Below are 20,173 nucleotides of genomic sequence, written 5' to 3' on the forward strand. Positions count from 1 at the left end.
GTCCGGAATGAGCTAACAACCTTATCCGGCTCATTAGGTAAAGGACGTCCCTGTCAGTTCCCTTCTGAGGGCTCCGTGGATGCCAGCTCAGGCGTTTCTTCAAGGGAGCATTATTGAACTCAGGGAGGCCGATCCGTACAGGGTCCGGTAGGGGGACGTCTTCTATATAAAACCATTCTGAAGGCCAGTCCTCGGACACCTTCTTTGGGGTTCCGGATAGATATCCGGTCCCGGCGATGCGCCATAGTTTGGCTCCGCCCACTTGATAAATCGACCCCTCCTGAGAACGGGGCACGAGGCAGAACAACTTCTTCCACAACGTGAAATGGGCCTCGATGCCCAAAAACAGCTCGCAAAGGGCCACGAAGCCCGCAATATGCAATATGGAGGCAGGCGTGAGGTTGTGTAGCTGGAGGCCATAGAACTCCAGGAGCCCCCGGAGAAACGGATGAATTGGAAATCCGAGCCCTCTTATGAAATAAGGGACAAGGCATACCCGCTCTCCTTTGGAGGGATTGGGGACGCTCTCCGCCTGCTCTCCGCCCTTATAGGTGGGAAGCCCAGCTCGTACTGGGACCATGTATGCTGGGGGGGGGGGGGAGCCCCTTGGTTTGGAGCGCTACTAGCTCGCTGTGCGGGACGGAACACCTCTCCCAATCTCTAGGCCGAGGGCTGGAGGGGCGAGAGGAGGAGCTGCGTTGACCGGCCATGATGGAATGGATCTCTGTCGAATGCACTCAGATGAATGCTCACGGAGGGAAGATGGTGTGATTCGGATCTAAATCCCCGTCTCTTTTATAGGCGGCCCATTTGCGCAGCTAGGGGGGTAAATGAAAAAAGAACCCCTATCTTTTTGCATACTTTTGACACGTGGAAGATGGCCATTATTGGGCGTGGAAGCCAAGGAGCGCAACATTCATCACAAGCCGGACACTATTCGACAGGTATATGGGATTTGGAGAAGAACCCACCTTGCAATGCCGAAGACAAATCTACGCGCCGGACTCATCGTCATTGAAGCCTGGTTCAGGGGCTACTGAGGGAGTCCCGGATTAGGGGGTGTCCGGATGACCGGACTATGATCTTTGGCCGGACTCCCGGACTATGAAGATACAAGATTGAAGACTTCGTCCCGTGTCTGGATAGGACTTTCCTTGGCATGGAAGGCAAGCTTGGCGATATGATATGTAGATCTCCTCCCCTTGTAACCGACTCTGTGTAACCCTAGCCCTCTCCGGTGTCTATATAAACCGGAGAGTTTTAGTCCGTAGGACGAACAACAATCATACCATAGGCTAGCTTCTAGGGTTTAGCCTCTTTGATCTCGTGGTAGATCAACTCTTGTACTGCCCATATCATCAATATTAATCAAGCAGGAGTAGGGTTTTACCTCCATCGAGAGGGCCCGAACCTGGGTAAAAACATCGTGTCCCTTGTCTCCTGTTACCATCCGCGTATACGCACAGTTCGGGACCCCCTACCCGAGATCCGCCGGTTTTGACACCGACAGTGATGACTCAACATAAAAGTAAATAGATAGGCCTTTCACAGAGGGAAGCAGGGATTTGTAGAGGTGTCAGAGCTCGATTTTAAAATAGAGATTGAATAACATTTTGAGCGGCATACTTTCACTGTCAACACAACAACTATGAGATGGCTGTATCTTCCATACTACATGCATTATAGGCATTTCCCAAACAGAATGGTAAAGGTTTATACTCCCCCAACCACCAACAAGCATCAATCCATGGCTTTCTCGAAACAATGAGTGCCTCCAACATACAACAACCCTGGGGGATTTTTGTTTAATTATTTTGATTTGCTTTGATCTTTTTGGATCATGGGACTGGGCATCCCGGTTACCGGCCCTTTCTCGTGAATGAGGAGCGGAGTCCACTCCTCATGAGAATAACCCACCTAGCATGGAAGATATAGGCAACCCTAGTTGAAACATGAGCTGCTCGAGCATACAAAACAGAATTTCATTTGAAGGTTTGGAGTTTGGCACATACAAATTTACTTGGAACGGCAGGTAGATACCGCATATAGGAAGGTATAGTGGACTCATATGGAACAACTTTGGGGTTTAAGGAGTTTGGATGCACAAGCAGTATTCCCGCTTAGTACAGGTGAAGGCTAGCAAAAGACTGGGAAGCGACCAACTGGGAGAGCGACAACAGTCATAAACATGCATTAAAATTAATTCACACCAAATACAAAGCATGAGTATGATATAATCCACCATGAACATAAATATCATGAAGGCTATGTTGATTTGATTCACCTACATGCGTGAAAATGTGCCAAGTCGAGTCACTTAATACATTCAAAGGAGGATACCATCCCAATCATACCACATCGTAATCATTCTAATAGCATGTTGGCACGCAAGGTAAACCATTATAACTCGTAGCTAATAAGGCATGGCACAAGCAACTATAATCTCTAAATGTCATTGCAAATATGTTTATTTCATAATAGCTGACTCAGGAACGATGAATCATCATATTTACAAAAACAAGAGAGGTCGAGTTCATACCAGCTTTTCTCATCCCAATAAGTCCATCATATATCATCATTATTGCCTTTCACTTGCACGACCGAACGAAGTGTATAATAATAAGAGTGCATGTGCATTGGACTAAGCTGGAATCTGCAAGCATTCAACTCAAGAGAGAAGACAAGTAATATGGGCTCTAAATATAAATAATCAATCATGCATATGAGAGCCACTAAGCATTTTCAATATGGTCTTCTCGACCCCCAAAAGAAAGAAAAAGAAAATAAAATAATTTACACGGGAAAGCTCCCAACAAGTAAAAGAAGAACGAGAAATCTTTTTGGGTTTTCATTTTAATTTCTACTACAAGCAAGGAAATTAAACTAACTAATTTTTTTTTGGTTTTTCTTAAGGTTTACCAAACACACAAGAAGAAAGCTAGAAAAAGAAATTTAAACTAGCATGGATAATACAATGAAAGAGTATGAGCACCGACGACTAGTGTGTGAACATGAATTTAAAGTCGGTGAGAAATATGTACTCCTCCAAGCTTAGGCTTTTGGCCTAAGTTGGTCTAATACCAGGGACTGCCTAGCTGATATCCATAAGTGAAACTAGGGTTGTACTGAGATGCAGAGGCAACAGCCTCCTGGGCAGCAGCGTGTTGGCGAGCTGCTTCCATTCCCCTCTCATATTCAGCTGCTTCTTCCCTGGTGACAACATATCTTCCTCTTGCCTGATAATCAAAAAGGTGGGGAGCAAGAAGAGTAACAGGGACGACGTTGCGTCTATCATAGATTAGTCGATAATGGAGGAATTGTTCATTCCTCTCAAGAAAATGATGATCAAGCATAGCTTCTTTATCTAAATAAGCAGGAGGTACAATCATATCCCCCTCTAGTGGAGCTATATTAAGAAAATTTGCCACACGGGTTGCATAAATTCCTCCAAAGAAATCTCCCCTTTTACTATTATTATGCAACCTACGTGCAACTATTGCCCCCAAGTTATAACCTCTATAACCTGACACAGCACTCTTGAGGACACAAAGATCAGGGGCACACATGTGACATACTTCGTCCTTACTGTTAATGCATCTACCAATAAAGAGAGCAAAGTAATGTATGATAGGAAAATGAATGATCCCTATGGTGGCTTGTGTTACGTCCCTAGATTCTCCCACAGTAATACTAGCAAGAAAATTTCTAACTTCAGATTTGGGAGGATCATTAATATTACCCCACTGCGGGAGTTTGCAAGTAGTTGTAATATCCTCTAAATCCATGGTATAAGATGTATCATAAATATCAAACATAACATTGGGAGAATTACGCGAAGAAATATATTCGAACCTCCGCACAAAGGAATCAGTCAATTGATAATATTGAGGACACTTATCTTGTAAGAAGTCCTCCAGCTCGGCATTACGCACATACGCGTCAAGTTCCTCCTTGAAGCCTGCTTCGACCATAAAATCATTGGATGGCCACTCGCAAGCTCGTACATTTGCGTCCCTTGGAAAATTAATATCTTGTTCACGTATAGCAATCCTGAGCCCTTTCTTTGCCGAGGAACCTCCTTGGTACATTCTTCTAAGCATATTTCTTTTTCTGAAAATTTCTGAAATTTTAGTAACTTCAAAATAAAAGCAGATACAACTAAACAAGATTGATAGCAACTACTCCCACAAGTGCCTAGAGCCTATATCATGCATTGGAATTACTTGGGACCTCAAAAATTTAACATGCAAGCTCAAGAACAGGGTCACCAAGGCAGCAAGGATTTGCAATGAATAAAGCACTAGAACCAAAACTAATTGGACTAATGGAGGAGTCACATACCAAGCAACAATCTCCCAAAGCAGTTTTGCGAATGGAGCTTTGAGCTAAGAGATCGAAAATCGCAGCAAATCGAGCTAGAACTCGGGCATGAACCGGATGGGGATTTTTTTGGGTAGAAGATGGAGTGTGTGGGTGCTGGCATAAGTGAAGGGGAGTCACCAGGGGCCCACGAGACAGGGGGCGCACCCTACAGGGGGGCGCCCTCCTCTCTCGTGGCCTAGTGCTTGGCCCTCCTGCAGTGTTTTCAGTGCCTAAAATCCTCAAATATTCCAGAAAAAACATACTAAATTTGCAGGGCATTTGGAGCACTTTTATTTTCGGACTATCTTTTATTGCACAGATAAATCAGAAAACAGACGGATAATACTATTGTTTGCTTTATTTATTCTAAATAATAGAAAGTAAGAAAAAAGGGTACAGAAGGTTGTGCCTTCTAGTTTCATCCATCTCGTGATCATCAAAATGAACCCGTTAACAAGGTTGATCAAGTCTTGTTAACAAACTCATTCCGAATAACACAGAACCGGAGAAATTTCGAATAACACTAAGTTACCTCAACGGTGATATGAAAATCCCCAACAATAAGAATATCATACTTTTTCTTGACAGTAGGGAGAGGAAATTCAAAACCTCCAAAAATGATAGTTGGAACTTTTTCAATAGAATTGATGCTATGAACTTGAGATTGTTTCCTCGGAAAGTGTACCGTATGCTCATTACCATTAACATGAAAAGTGACATTGCCTTTGTTGCAATCAATAACAGCCCCTGCAGTATTAAGAAAAGGTCTACCAAGGATAATAGACATAGTATCGTCCTCGGGAATATCAAGAATAACAAAGTCCGTTAAGATAGTGACATTTGCAACCACAACAGGCACATCCTCACAAATACCGACATGTATAACAGTTGATTTATCAGCCATTTGCAAAGATATTTTAGTAGGTGTCAACTTATTCAATTCAAGTCTATGATATAAAGAGAGAGGCATAACACTAACACCGGCTCCAAGATCACATAAAGTGGTTCTAACATAATTTCTTTTAATGGAGCATGGTATAGTTGGAACACCCGGATCTCCAAGTTTCTTTGGTATTCCACCCTTAAAAGTGTAATTAGCAAGCATGGTGGAAATTTCAGCTTCCGGTATCTTTCTTTTATTTGTGATGATATCCTTCATATATTTAGCATAAGGATTTGCTTTCAGCATATCAGTTAAGCGCATACGTAAGAAAATAGGTCTAATCATTTCAGCAAAGCGCTCAAAATCCTCATCATCCTTTGACTTGGATGGTTTAGGAGGATAGGGCATGGGTTTCTGAACCCATGGTTCTCTTTCTTTACCGTGCTTCCTAGCAATAAAATCTCTCTTATCATAACGTTGATTCTTTGATTGTGTGTTATCAAGATCAACAACAGGTTCAATCTCTACATCGTTGTCTTTGCTAGGTTGAGCATCAACATGAACATTATCATTAACATTATCACTAGGTTCATGTTCATCACCTGATTGAGTTTCAGCATCAGAAATAGAAATATCGTTGGGATTCTCAGGTGTGTCTATAGTAGGTTCATTAGAAGCATGCAAGGTTCTATCGTTTTTCTTCTTCTTCTTTTTAGAAGAACTAGGTGCCTCTAAATTATTTCTCTGATAATCTTGCTCGGTTCTCTTAGGGTGGCCTTCAGGATACAAAGGTTCCTGAGTCATTCTACCAGTTCTAGTAGCCACTCTAACAGCAAAGTCATTTTTATTATTCAATTCATCAAGCAAATCATTTTGAGCTTTGAGTACTTGCTCAGCTTGAGTAGCAACCATAGAAGCATATTTGCTAACGCGGTGAAGTTCAACTTTAACTCTACCCAAATTATCACCTACGCGTCCTATCTCGAAAGAATTATTCTTTAACTCTCTACCAACATAAGCATTAAAACTTTCTTGTCTATCCATAAAGTCATCAAATTCATCTAAGCATGGGCTATGAAATTTAGTAGAGGGTATTTCAACTTTATCATATCTATAGAGAGAATTTACCTTTACTACCTGTGTCGGGTTATCAAGACAATGTGGTTCTTCAGGCGGTAAATTAAGACCATGTATTTCTTCAATAGGAGGTAAATTCTTAACATCTTCAGCTTTAATACCTTTTTCTTTCATTGATTTCTTTGCCTCTTGCATATCTTCAGGACTGAGAAATAAAACACCTCTCTTCTTCGGAGTGGGTTTAGGAATAGGCTTAGGAGTCGGCTCAATTGGTTCAGGAATGACTTCAGGAACTGGCTCGGGAAGAGTCCAATTATTTTCATTAGTCAACATATTATTCAACAATATTTCAGCTTCGTCGACTGTTCTTTCCCTGAAAACACAACCAACACAACTATCCAAGTGGTCCTTGGAAGCATTGGTTAGTCCATTATAAAAGATATCAAGTATTTCGTTTTTCTTGAGTCGATGATCAGGCAAAGCATAAAGTAACCGGAGAAGCCTGCTTGTGGGAGACTCTCTTCTTTGGTTTGCAGAAAATTATATATTTCCTGCAAGGCAGCTTGTTTCTTATGAGCAGGGAAATATTTAGCAGAGAAGTAATAAATCATATCCTGGGGACTACGCACACAACCAGGAGCAAGAGAATTATATCAAGTCTTAGCATCACCCTTTAATGAGAACGGAAATATCTTAAGTATATATAAATAGTGAGACTTCTCATCATGAGTAAATAAGGTGGCTATATCATTCAACTTGGTAAGATGTGCAACAACAGTTTCAGATTCAAGGCCATAAAAAGGATCAGATTCAACTAAAGTAATAATATCAGGATCAACAGAGAATTCATAACCCTTATCAGTAACACATATAGGTGAAGTAGCAAAAGTAGGATCGAGTTTCATTCTAGCATTAAGAGACTGCTGCTTCCATTTAGCTAATAATTTCTTAAGATCAGATCTATCATTGCAAGCAAGAATTTCCAAAGCAGCTTTTTCATTCATAACGTAACCCTTAGGAACAACAGGTAATACATAATAATTGGGGGAACGTTCATCATCACTATCATCAATAACATCTTTAGCCATATCATTCCCCCTAACTCTAGCAAGTTGTTCATCAAGAAATTCACCTAATGGCAAAGTAGTATCACGCACAGAAGTAGTTTCATCCTGCATAGCATAAGTGGCATCATCAATAACATGCGACATATCAGAATTCATAGCAGTAGCAGGTTTAGGTGTCGCAAGCCTACTAATAACAGAAGGAGAATCTAGTGCAGAGCTAGATGGCAGTTCCTTACCTCCCCTCGTAGTTGAGTGATAAATCTTGGTCATAGCGTCTTTCAAGTTCTTCATAGTGATCAACAGATATAAATCCCAAGTGACTCAGAGAATAGAGCTATGCTCCCCGGCAACGGCCAGAAATTAGTCTTGATAACCCACAAGTGTAGGGGATCGCAACAACTTTCAAGGGTGAAGTACAACCCAAATTTATTGATTCGACACAAGGGGAGCCAAAGAATATTCTTGAGTATTAGCAGTCGAGTTGTCAATTCAACCACACCTGGATAACTTAGTATCTGCAGCAAAGTGTTTAGTAGCAAGAGTGGTATGGTAGTAATGGTAATAGTAGCAACAGTAAAGGTAAATGTTTTTGGGTTTTTATAGTAGTTGTAACAGTAGCAACGGAAAAGTAAATAAGCGAAGAACAATATGTGAAAAGCTTGTAGGCAATGGATCAGTGATGGATAATTATGCCGGATGCGATTCCTCGTGCAATAGTTATAACATAGGGTGATATAGAACTAGCTCCAATTCATCAATGTAATGTAGGCATGTATTCCGTAAATAGTCATACGTGCTTATGGAAAAGAACTTGCATGACATCTTTTGTCCTACCCTCCCGTGGCAGCGGGGTCCTAGTGGAAACTAAGGGATATTAAGGCCTCCTTTTAATAGAGAACCGGACCAAAGCATTAACACATAGTGAATAAATGAACTCCTCAAACTACGGTCATCACCAAGAAGTATCCCGATTATTGTCACTTTGGGGTTGTCGGATCATAACATATAATAGGTGACTATAGACTTGCAAGATAGGATCAAGAACACACATATATTCATGAAAACATAATAGGTTCAGATCTGAAATCATGGCACTCGGGCCCTAGTGACAAGCATTAAGCATAGCAAAGTCATAGCAACATCAATCTCAGAACATAGTGGATACTAGGGAGCAAACCCTAACAAAACTAACTTGATTACATGGTAAATCTCATCCAACCCATCACCGTCCAGCAAGCCTACGATGGGATTACTCACGCACGGCGGTGAGCATCATGAAATTGGTGATGGAGGATGGTTGATGATGACGACGGTGACGAATCCCCCTCTCCGGAGCCCTGAACGGACTCCAGATTGGCCCTCCTGAGAGAGATTAGGGCTTGGCGGCGGCTCCGTGTTGTGAAACGCGATGAAACTTTCTCCTTAATTTTTTTCTCCCCGATACGGTATATATGGAGTTGGAGTTGAGGTCGGAGGAGGTCGGGGAGCCCACGAGATAGGAGGGCGCGTCATAGGGGGGGGCGCCCCCTGTCTTGTGGACAACCCGTGGGCCCCCTGACCTTGATTCTTTCGCCAAAAATTCTTATTAAATCTGAAAAGTGCCTCTGTGGATTTCCAGGACATTCTGAGAACTTTTCTTTTCTACACATAAAACAACATCATGGTAGTTCTGCTGAAAACAGTGTCAGTCCAGGTTAGTTTCATTCAAATCATGCAAGTTATTGTCCAAAACAAGGGCAAAAGTGTTTCGAAAAGTAGATACCTTGGAGACGTATCAGGATGGTTATATGATCCAATTAGATTAGCATTGTTGAGAGATAGCACAAGCGAACGTACGAACCCTAGGCCTTGTTTTCAAGCATTGCAATACCGTTTGTGCTCACTTTTGTTACTTGCTACCTTGATGCTTTTATTTTTTTTAGATTATGAAAGTATATCTCTACCATCCATATTACACTTTTATCACCATATCTTCGCCGAACTAGTGCACCTATACAATTTCCATTATATTGTGTGTGTTTGGGACACAAGAGACTCTTTGTTATTTGGTTGTGGGGTTGTTTGAGAGCAACCATCTTCATCCTATGCCTCCCACGGATTGATAAACCTTAGGTCATCCACTTGAGGGAAATTTTCTACTGTCCTACAAAACTCTGCGCTTGGAGGCCCAACATGAGTCTACAAGAACAAGTTGTGTAGTAGACATCAATTCTCCACCCCAAGAAGGCACGCTGCAAGACGTGTGGCGGGAATCGATGCAACCCCATTGTTTCCTTCTGACAAGAGCACCCACAAAGGCATCATTTAATACGATAGAGGAAAAAGTCATCAACACCCGGTCCGATAATGCAAGGCCGGGCCCCACATGTCAAGGCCCCAAAATGGCTAGGCCCCGTATCCCCTCTCCGGTCAGGCGGTTTTGAAGACGTGCGATGGGCCCGCGGGCTACTGTCGGCATAAGCAAAACCGGGGTATTGCTAACCTGGTGTGTTGGGCCCACGAATACTCCTTGACCGAAGCATAGCCCTTGAAAACTCTAATCTGCCCAATGGACCATGGCGTGGGCTATTGGGGAACAATTGTAGACACGAGGTATGACCATTCTAGGGAAGGGCTTCGTGGGAGCCTTCCGGGGAGCTGTGTCTGTGTGCTATTGGTCCGCCCAGGGTACGAGAATCCTGATGACAGGGGGGTGGCGCAACATCCCATGCCTCGATCGCTGTTACCTGCATCAGCAGAGGGGTGGGAGCAAAATGACCAGTCGATGCATATGGGCTCCGATAAGGCGTCCGTAGGGGTGAGGTCGCCCATAATGGCTACACGACAGTTCACCTGCTCCATACACTGCTACAGGGGCAGTACCTCATCCCTACCCACTCGGTACGAGGGAAGAAACAGGTGAGTACCCACGGTGCAATACGCTGCCCCGGGGAGCCATCATCATAGCACGTACAAGCGTTCCATGAGCGGCCATGTCACACCGGTGCAGGCTAGGGCCGGCCTGCCCAATGTTTTATTCAACCAATGGGGGTCTCTGCAAGGGCCCTCGAAGGGTAGTATAAATAGGGAAAGGTTGTGGTCTCGCACAAGAGGACTCAAGTCACAAGGCAACACAAGACATACATTGTTGCCAACTATCATATGAAATAAAGAGAACATGCAGGAGTAGGGTACTACACCAACATGGGGGCCTGAACTTGGGTACTTCTAGCGTGTTCTTCTCTCGGTTCTTCCTCCCTCGATCCACCATGGCCTAGGAAACTAGACGTGGTCAGTCCCTGGGCGAACTCTCAAAGGGTTGTAGCTGACAACCCAATGTCCAGTTCTTAGACACTGACACCCCCAGGTGAGGTTTTTGTTTGCCCAAGAGGCCAGTATCCTCGATGGTTCCTTCGAGAAGGAGGGAGACCCCTCGTGGCTACCTATGGAGGGATCCGCCACGTAAAACCACTTGTGTTTCCAAAACTTCATCGTTTCGATGAAGTTGCCATCGGGCCAAAACACATTTTTGAGCCAACTAATCGTAGCCTCACCACGCTCTGCGAGCTGGGGGCCTCTATTGTGTGGCTTAACGTGGAACACCTTTATCCATGCCCGAAGTGGGGCTCAACACGAACGAAGGCCTCACAAAAGATTATGAAGGTGGCTATGTGGAGAGAATTTGTGGCTAGATGATGAAAATCGAGCCTGTAGTAGAACATAAGACCCCAAGCAAAGGGGTGGAGGGGAAAACCCAGACCTCGGATGAGGTGGAAAATAAAAACTACCTGCTCCCCTTGCCGGGTGATACGTCTCCATCGTATCTATAACTTATGAAGTATTCACGCTATTTTATTATCTGTTATGAATGTTTATGGGCTTTATTATACACTTTTATATTATTTTTGGGACTAACCTATTAACCGGAGGCCCAGCCCATATTGTTGTTTTATTGCCTATTTCAGTATTTCGAGGAAAAGGAATATCAAATGGAGTCCAAACGGAATGAAACCTTCGGGAGCGTGATTTTTGGAACGAACATGATCCAGGAGACTTGGAGTACAAGCCAGGGAAGCTTCAAGGAGGCCAGGAGATAGGAGGGCGCACCCACCCCCCTAAGCGCGCCCCCTGTCTCATGGGCCCCTCGTGGCTCCCCCGATCGACTTCTTTTGCCTATATATTCCCATATACCCTAAAACCATCGAATACGAAGATAGATCTGGAGTTCCGCTGCCGCAAGCCTCTGTAGCCACCAAAAACCTCTCGAGAACCTGTTCCGGCACCCTGCCGGAGGGGGAATCCATCACCGGTGGCCATATTCATCATCCTGGCACTATCCATGACAAGGAGGGAGTAGTTCACCCTCGGGGCTGAGGGTATGTACCGGTAGCTATGTGTTTGATCCCTCTCTCGTGTTCTCTCTATGGCACGATCTTGATGTATCGCGAGCTTTGCTATTATAGTTGGATCTTATGATGTTTCTCCCCCCTCTACTCTCTTGTGATGAATTGAGTTTTCCTCTTGAAGTTATCTTATCGGATTGAGTCTTTAATGGTTTGAGAACACTTGATGTATGTCTTGCCGTGCGTATTTGTGGTGACAATGGGATATCACGTGATCCACTTGAGGTATGTTTTGGTGATCAACTTGCGGGTTCCGCCCATGAACCTATGCATAGGGTTAGCGCCCCTCTCTGCTCCGGTGGCATCTCTCCGGTTCGGTTTGTTCCAGGCGGTCTCCACACCGAGCCATCTTTGGGGTGACCGCGTGGAGAAGGAGGATTCTGATGATGATCTTCCAACATAGGTGGTGGTAGCGGAGGAGCACCGATAGATGGTGGATGAGGTTTTACCGCAGCCGACGCTGCATCGGTGCCCAGACATCCCCGTGCAGACGGATTGTTGGCACACATTTTCGTCTTGACTCTCCGGTAGAAACTTTGGGGCACTCTTTGAAGTACTTTGTGTTGGTTGAATAGATGAATCTGAGATTGTGTGATGCATATCGTATAATCATGCCCACGGATACTTGAGGTGACAATGGAGTATCTAGGTGACATTAGGGTTTTGGTTGATTTGTGTCTTAAGGTGTTATTCTAGTATGAACTCTATGATAGATTGAACGGAAAGAATAGCTTCATGTTATTTTACTACGAACTCTTGAATAGATAGAACAGAAAGGATAACTTTGAGGTGGTTTCGTACCCTACCATAATCTCTTTGTTTGTTCTCTGGTATTAGTGGCTTTGGAGTGACTCTTTGTTGCATGTTGAGGGATAGTTATATGATCCAAGTATGTTATTATTGTTGAGAGAACTTGCACTAGTGAAAGTATGAACCCTATGCCTTGTTTCCTATCATTGCAATACCGTTTACGCTCACTTTTATCATTAGTTACCTTGCTGTTTTTATATTTTCAGATTACAAATACCTTTATCTACCATCCATATTGCAGTTGTATCACTATCTCTTCGCCGAACTAGTGCACCTATACAATTCACCATTGTATTGGGTGTGTTCGGGACACAAGAGACTCTTTGTTATTTGGTTGCAGGGTTGCTTGAGAGAGACCATCTTCATCCTACGCCTCCCACGGATTGATAAACCTTAGGTCATCCACTTGAGGGAAATTTGCTACTATCCTACAAACCTGTGCACTTGCAGGCCCAACAATGTCTACAAGAAGAAGGTTGTGTAGTAGACATCAACCTTTTTTCTGGCGCTGTTGCCGGGGAGGCTAGGTAAGCGGCACTCACACCCCGTCAATTAAGCTCTTTTCTGGCGCCGTTGCCGGGGAGGCTAGGTAAGTGGCACCCACACCCCGCCAACTAAGCTCTTTTCTGGTGTCGTTGCCGTGGAGGTGAGTGCTTGAAGGTATATCTTTAGATCTTGCAATCAAATCTTTTTGTTTATCATTTTATCACTAGTTTTGTTTATAAAATAAGATTGAAAAAATGGAGTTGAATTTGTCTCATACGCTTCATCTTTTTAATATCTTTTGTAAGTTTGATGAAAAGGGAAATTGTGCTCAAGTGCTAGAAGAAGAAATCTATAGAATGTTTGATACTAAATCTTTGAATGATGTGCATGATTGCAATGTTGTTAGTATGAATTCCTTGAATATCCATGATGCTAATGATATGCAAAGCCAAAAGCTTGGGGAAGCTATGTTTGATGAAGATGATATTTTTTGTCCCCCAAGTTTTGATGAGAATATTTATTATGATGAAAGCATGCCTCCTATTTATGATAATTATATTGATGAAAGTGGATTTGGAGAGGTCATGACTTTATTTAGTGATGAATCCACTATTTCGGAAGAGGCTCCAATTGATTATGAGAACAAAGATGCTATCTATGATGATTATTGTGATGACTTGTGTGCTATTAAGAATAATGATAACCATGAAACTTTTCATCATGATTTTAGTTTTCAATTGGATTATGTCTCACATGATAAATATTTTGTTGAGTTTACTCCCACTATTCCGAGTGAGAATAATTTTGCTTATGTGGAGAGTAGTAAATTTTCTATGCTTGTAGATCATGAAAAGAATGCTTTAGGTGCCGGTTATATTGTTGAATTCATGCATGATGCTACTGAAAATTATTATGAGGGAGGAACATATGCTTGTAGGAATTGCAATAATGTCAAGTTTCCTCTCTATGTGCTTAAAATCTTGAAGTTATGCTTGTTTTGCCTTCCTATGCTAGTTGATTATTGTTGCCATAAGTTGTTTGAATCCATATTGCACTTGTATCACTATCTCTTCGCCGAACTAGTGTACCGATACAATTCACCTTTGTATTGGGTGTGTTGGGGACACAAGAGACTCTTTGTTATTTGGTTGCAGGGTTGCTTGAGAGAGACCATCTTCATCCTACGCCTCCCACGGATTGATAAACCTTAGGTCATCCACTTGAGGGAAATTTGCTACTGTCCTACAAACCTGTGCACTTGCAGGACCAACAACATCTACAAGAAGAAGGTTGTGTAGTAGACATCAGCGGGGAGCAGGGGTGGCAGACGCTGATCAGTTTGCGCTCTCCTCTATGGGAGATCGACACCTGACCGTGGTAGGAAGATACCCTTCAGCTTTGAGCTTGAAGATGGTGCCGACAGTGATGGTGGAGCGTAACCACTACCCCCTTTGCTGGTAGCTTCGGCCTTGGTACCTGAGGGAGTACTGTATTAGGGGGTCCTCGGACAGCCGGACTATATGCTTATGCCGGACTGTTGGACTATGAAGATACAAGATTGAAGACTTCGTCCCGTGTCCGGGTGGGACTCTCCTTTGCGTGGAAGGCAAGCTTGGCAATTCGGATATGTAGATTTCCTTCTTTATAACCGACTCTATGTAACCCTAGCCCCCTCTAGTGTCTATATAAACCGGAGGGTTTAGTCCATAGGACAACAACAATCAGAATCATAGGCTAGCTTCTAGGGTTTAGCCTCTACAATCTTGTGGTAGATCAACTCTTGTAATACTCATATCATCAAGATCAATCAAGCAGGAAGTAGGGTATTATCTCCATAGAGAGGGCCCGAACCTGGGTAAACATTGTGTCCCCCGCCTCCTGTTACCATTAGCCTTAGGCACACAGTTCGGGACTCCCTACCTGAGATCCGTCGGTTTTGACACCGACATTAGTGCTTTCATTGAGAGTTCCACTGTGATGTCACCATATGCATCGGCTCCGAATCATGTCTTGGGTCAATAGTTGGGTTGCCCGGCTCCCATGCTTGCTACCCTACGTTTCGCTATATCGGCTAGGGTAGTAAAGGGAGAACTACTGCGATTGCGTCCCGGTTCTTCCGGACGAGCGCCTCAGTAGAGAAAGCCGAAAACTGACTATCATGATACGGTGAGAGCTGGTCAGCTGTTCGAGAGGTTACAAAATCTTTAAGGATTTCTTTTGCATTATGCGATAACTAATGTAGCATGCGATATATCGGCTCTTTCTTCCGATCAGGTGCTTATAGAGCCCCTAGTGCAGTCTTCCAAATGCTAGGGGCTACGCCTACCTTTCTTTTGTCAAACTCCTATGGCTAAGTGAGGGTGATAAAGCCTTATAGTCCAATTGCCTGGTTCGTTGCGCTGAACACCTCCTTCAAGGACCCAAAACTGGGGTAAAGAGTGCTTAGGTTTATCCCGAACACCCCCGTACTTCCTACATGGGGGCAGAAGCCGACGACCGGCCAACTCTTAGGATTAATATATAAAACGGCCGCACAGGAGGTAAAATTTTCAAATAATAGGCATTATATCATTTAAATGAACTTGTTCAACACTACATGGGATAGTATGAATGTATTCATGGGAATATAATATCCTTGGAACATTGCTCCGCTAAAAGGCGGGATCCTTTCAGGACACTATCATAATATATCTCGGGCTTGCGGTGCTCCTTCCCCGCAGGCGGTCCTTCGGTCATCAGCTTTTTGGCATCCATCTTCGCCCAATGCACCTTTGCGCGGGCGAAGGCCATTCGCGCACCTTCCATACAGACTGACCGCTTGATGACTTCAAGTCGAGGGCAGACACTTACAAGCCGCTTCACGAGCCCAAAGTAGCTGCTGGGAATCGCCTCGGCGGGCCATAGCCGGATAATTAAATCCTTCATGGCTAGTTCGGCCGCCCTATGCAGTTCGATCAGCTGCTTCGATTGATTGGCAAAGGGCACTAGATACTCTAGCACTAGATACTGCGACCAGAAGAGCTTCTCCGCAGTGCTCCTTTCTTTGGCTCGGTAGAATTGTGCGGCATCAGATATGTTGCGTGACAGTTCCGCAAATACCCCTGGAGAAATCCGAATTCAAATCAGTAACGTGATTTTCTCCCTTAAAAATATCCGCTTTGCATAGAAAAGGCCTTACCCGCCGCGATCTTCCTGGCCTCCTGGATCTCCTGCAGGGCGCCTTGGGCTTCGCCCCGGGCATCGTGTGCGGCTTGACGAACCTTGGTGACTTCATATTCTTTCTCCATTAAACTCTCCTCCAAGGTCTCGCATTTCTTCACGGCTTCTTGGAGCTCTTGCTGAACTTGAATAACCCTGGCCTCGTGCTTTTCACGAAGAGCCTGCTCTGTGGCTGCCTTCTTCTCGGCCTCGGCCACCGCCTTCTTAAGAGCTTCGACTTCGGCCGTCACCCTGAGAGCACATCATGAAATTTTTTCATCATACTCAATTATTCATTCGCGCTGAATGCGAACAAGGTTTTTGCATACCTTGGTTATCCTTCAACTGCTTTTTCAACTGGCCAAGTTCTTCTTCGGCCCGCTCCAGACTCTGCTTCAGTCCGGAGACTTCCGCTGTATGAGAGGCGGCAGTCACTATAGATGCCTGCTTATGAAAAAACACACAAAAGAGGGAGAGGTACCACAAGGTAAGTCTCCTGCGAACATATATTTGATCCTCTGTCCGGTTCTTTCTTTTGAACATCGAACAATGTATCAGGGGCTACTACCTATAATATAACACTCTTTGAAACCTCACAACATACCTCAAAGCCCGTTATAAGGCTGATGCAGGCTTCATTCAGCCCGCTTTCAGCAGACTGAATCTTCTCAATCACCGCACCCATAAGGGCACGGTGTTCTTCAACGATGGAGGCGCTCTTCGGCGCTGCTGATAAGGTATCCGGCACCTCTAGTTGGGCAGAGGTTTTCGTTGGAACAGGCGCACCCTCTTCTATAAAGGGAGGTTGCCTGCCTAATTCCGGAGCCGTGTTGGTCTCCGAAATTGGGTCTGGCTGGGGGCCGAATTCAAGATAGCCCCCGCTGTCGGTGTCCATGGGAACATTTTCCCCCATGTGTTTGGCCGCCGAGGTTTGACCCTCTGGCGCCGCCTTGACGGTCTCCCCGCCCCCTCCTTGGGCTGGGTCACTTTGGGACGATACCCCGGTGTCATTCACATGTTTTGGGGAGAGGGCCGTTGGGGGTGTCCCGTTGTCCATAGCATCCGAACCCAGTGAATCCTCCGAGGAGGATTGTTTGATGCGGGACCTCGCCGGACTGCAAAAAAAGTGTGACTCAATATGATTAATCATCACACGATAGTGAGTCTGGATGCACAAACGTGTACGGGTTTGAGATACTCACGATTTCACCAGGGGCTGGACCCTGGGATCCCACTCCGGTATATTGTCGGTGGCGGTGGCGGATTCCTCCGGAAAGGGAGTTTTTCCCTTCTTAGGCGACTCAGCCTCCAAGTGTGTGGAGGCCGTCCTTTTCTTTCTTCCCCTCGTTGGGGGGCGGGTCGGCTTTCCTCCTCTTCCTCGTCCTCTTTGGAGGAAGAGCGGGCCTCGTAGTCCTCGGATATTGTGTCCGAAGTTCCTTGGCGACGACGGCCGCCCCTGGTCTCTTTGACCACTTTCTTGATTTTCTTCTTCGACGCCTTGTAAGGCGCCAGGGCCAACATCTTCGTCAGAAGTGGGCCGACTGGTTCTTCTAGCAACGGGGCCAGGCAGTAGATCCGCCCTGCCTTCTTCGTCCAACCCTGGGAGAGTTGTGGAAAAACACATTAAGCATTTCCCCTGGATTATGCAGATAAAGCATATCACTTGCCAACATACAAAGACTTACCGAACTCGCGGGTCGGGATAGTTGGTACCCACGGTCCTTGGCTGAATCCGGCCACGATTTTACGGACTTAAAGAGCACCTTCCAGATGTCTTAGTGCGATGAGTCGAAAAACCCTAATAGGGTCTGGTGCTTGGCCAGGTCAAATTCCCATAAATTGCAAGCCCTGTGTTGACAAGGGAAAATCCGGCGAACTAACATCACCCGGACTATGTTAACAAGTTTGATATTCTTGTCTTCCATACCCTTGACGCACGTCTGGAGCACCAAAAACTCATCTAGCAAAGACCAGTTCAGGCCCTTCTTGGTCCAGGACGTAAGCCGCAATGGAGCTCCGGATCGGAATTCGGGAGCAGCGACCCATTTTGTGTCGCGTGGCTCAGTGACATAGAACCACTATTGTTGCCACCCTTTGGCGGAATCATTGAAGGTACCTGATGGCCATGTGACATTTGGCATTTTGCTTACCATGGCTCCTCCGCACTCAGCATGCTCGTCGCTCACCACCTTGGGCTTCACATTGAAAATCTTCAGCCATAAGCCGAAGTGTGGGGAGATGCGGAGAAAGGCCTCGCACACGATGATGAATGTCGAGATGTTGAGGAAGGAATTGGGGGATAGATCATGAAAATCAATCCCATAGTAATACATAATGCCGCTAACAAATGGGTGGAGGGGAAACCCTAGCCTGCGGGCAAAGTGAGGGAGGAATACAACCCTCTCGTGGGGTTCCAGAGTAGGGAGAATCTGTCCTGCCGTCGGAAGGCGGTGGCCGATCTTCTTGGCCAGATACCCATCCTCCTGAAGTTTCTTGATATCCTTCTCATGGACGGTAGAGGCCATCCACTTGCCTCTTGCTCCAGATCCGGACATTTTCGGAGGGCCTTTGTGGGCGGAGAAGGCGAATGCTTGGGCGGTGGAGCTCGAGCGAGAGAGAATGGATGAGCAGAGGAAGAAGAAGGCGTGGATGAAAAAGGAGGAATCATTATCTCCTTATAAAGGCAGCAGGGATCATGCGCCTCCCCACTTGCCCTGGAAACTCGCTTATTCCCCAAACACCGTGTTAATGGCGCGGTTGGGTTACCCACACCCATATTGATGAGAATCCTATAATAAGGGGACACAATCTCTGCTTCGACAAGATGTGCCAATAAAACCGCCTCGCAAGATGTGTAGTAGCAGGTTGAGAAAATGGTTCAAATAACGACGAGGCCACGGCATGATGTCACGCTATGGGAAAGTTGTCAGCAGATTAGACTTGTGGAATATTGTGCTCTCTATGGTGGTATGTGGAATTTGTTTTGCAGAGCGGGACACGATTCTTGTGTTCAAGATCTTCTTTGGAGTATTCGGAGAAGGAACCCACCTTGCAATGCCGAAGACAATCTGCACGCCGGACTCGTCGTCATTGAAGCCTGGTTCAGGGGCTACTGAGGGAGTCCTGGATTAGGGGGTACTCGGACAGCTGAACTATATGCTTATGCCGGACTGTTGGACTATGAAGATACAAGATTAAAGACTCCGTCCCGTGTCCGGGTGGGACTCTCCTTTGCATGGAAGGCAAGCTTGGAAATTCGCATATGTAGATTTCCTTCTATGTAACCGACTCTGTGTAACCCTAGCCCCCTCCAGTGTCTATATAAACCGGAGGGTTTAGTCCGTAGGACAGCAACAATCAGAATCATAGGCTAGCTTCTAGGGTTTAGCCTCTACGATCTCGTGGTAGATCAACTCTTGTAATACTCATACCATCAAGATCAATCAAGCACGAAGTAGGGTATTACCTCCATAGAGAGGGCCCGGACCTGGGTAAACATCATGTCCCCCGCCTCCTGTTACCATTAGCCTTAGACGCACAGTTCGGGACCCCCTACCCGAGATCCGCCGGTTTTGACACCGATAGTACCCTCCCCCGTACCAACCATCTTGTGCAAGGGAAAATAAGAACAAAAGGGGCAAGAGCTAGAAGTGGATCTCGAAGCACTTGGGCTTGTGGCAGGTTCCTGGCGATGGGGCGAGAGATGAGAGTGTGAGTAAAATTGATTTATCGCCCCCTTCATAAAAAGTTAAACACCAGGGGTCGCCTCACCACAGGGAACGAATTGCCGCTTCCTGATGTGTCGTGTAGTCTATGCATGTGAAGATTAAGGCGTGTGCATTGATGACACCTCTAGAAATCCAGAAGCACAATCTCTTTTGACAGGATGTAAAGAGGACTAAGGACAT

This window comes from Triticum aestivum, chromosome 2B (genome assembly GCF_018294505.1).
Source record: "Triticum aestivum cultivar Chinese Spring chromosome 2B, IWGSC CS RefSeq v2.1, whole genome shotgun sequence".
NCBI lineage: Eukaryota > Viridiplantae > Streptophyta > Magnoliopsida > Poales > Poaceae > Triticum > Triticum aestivum.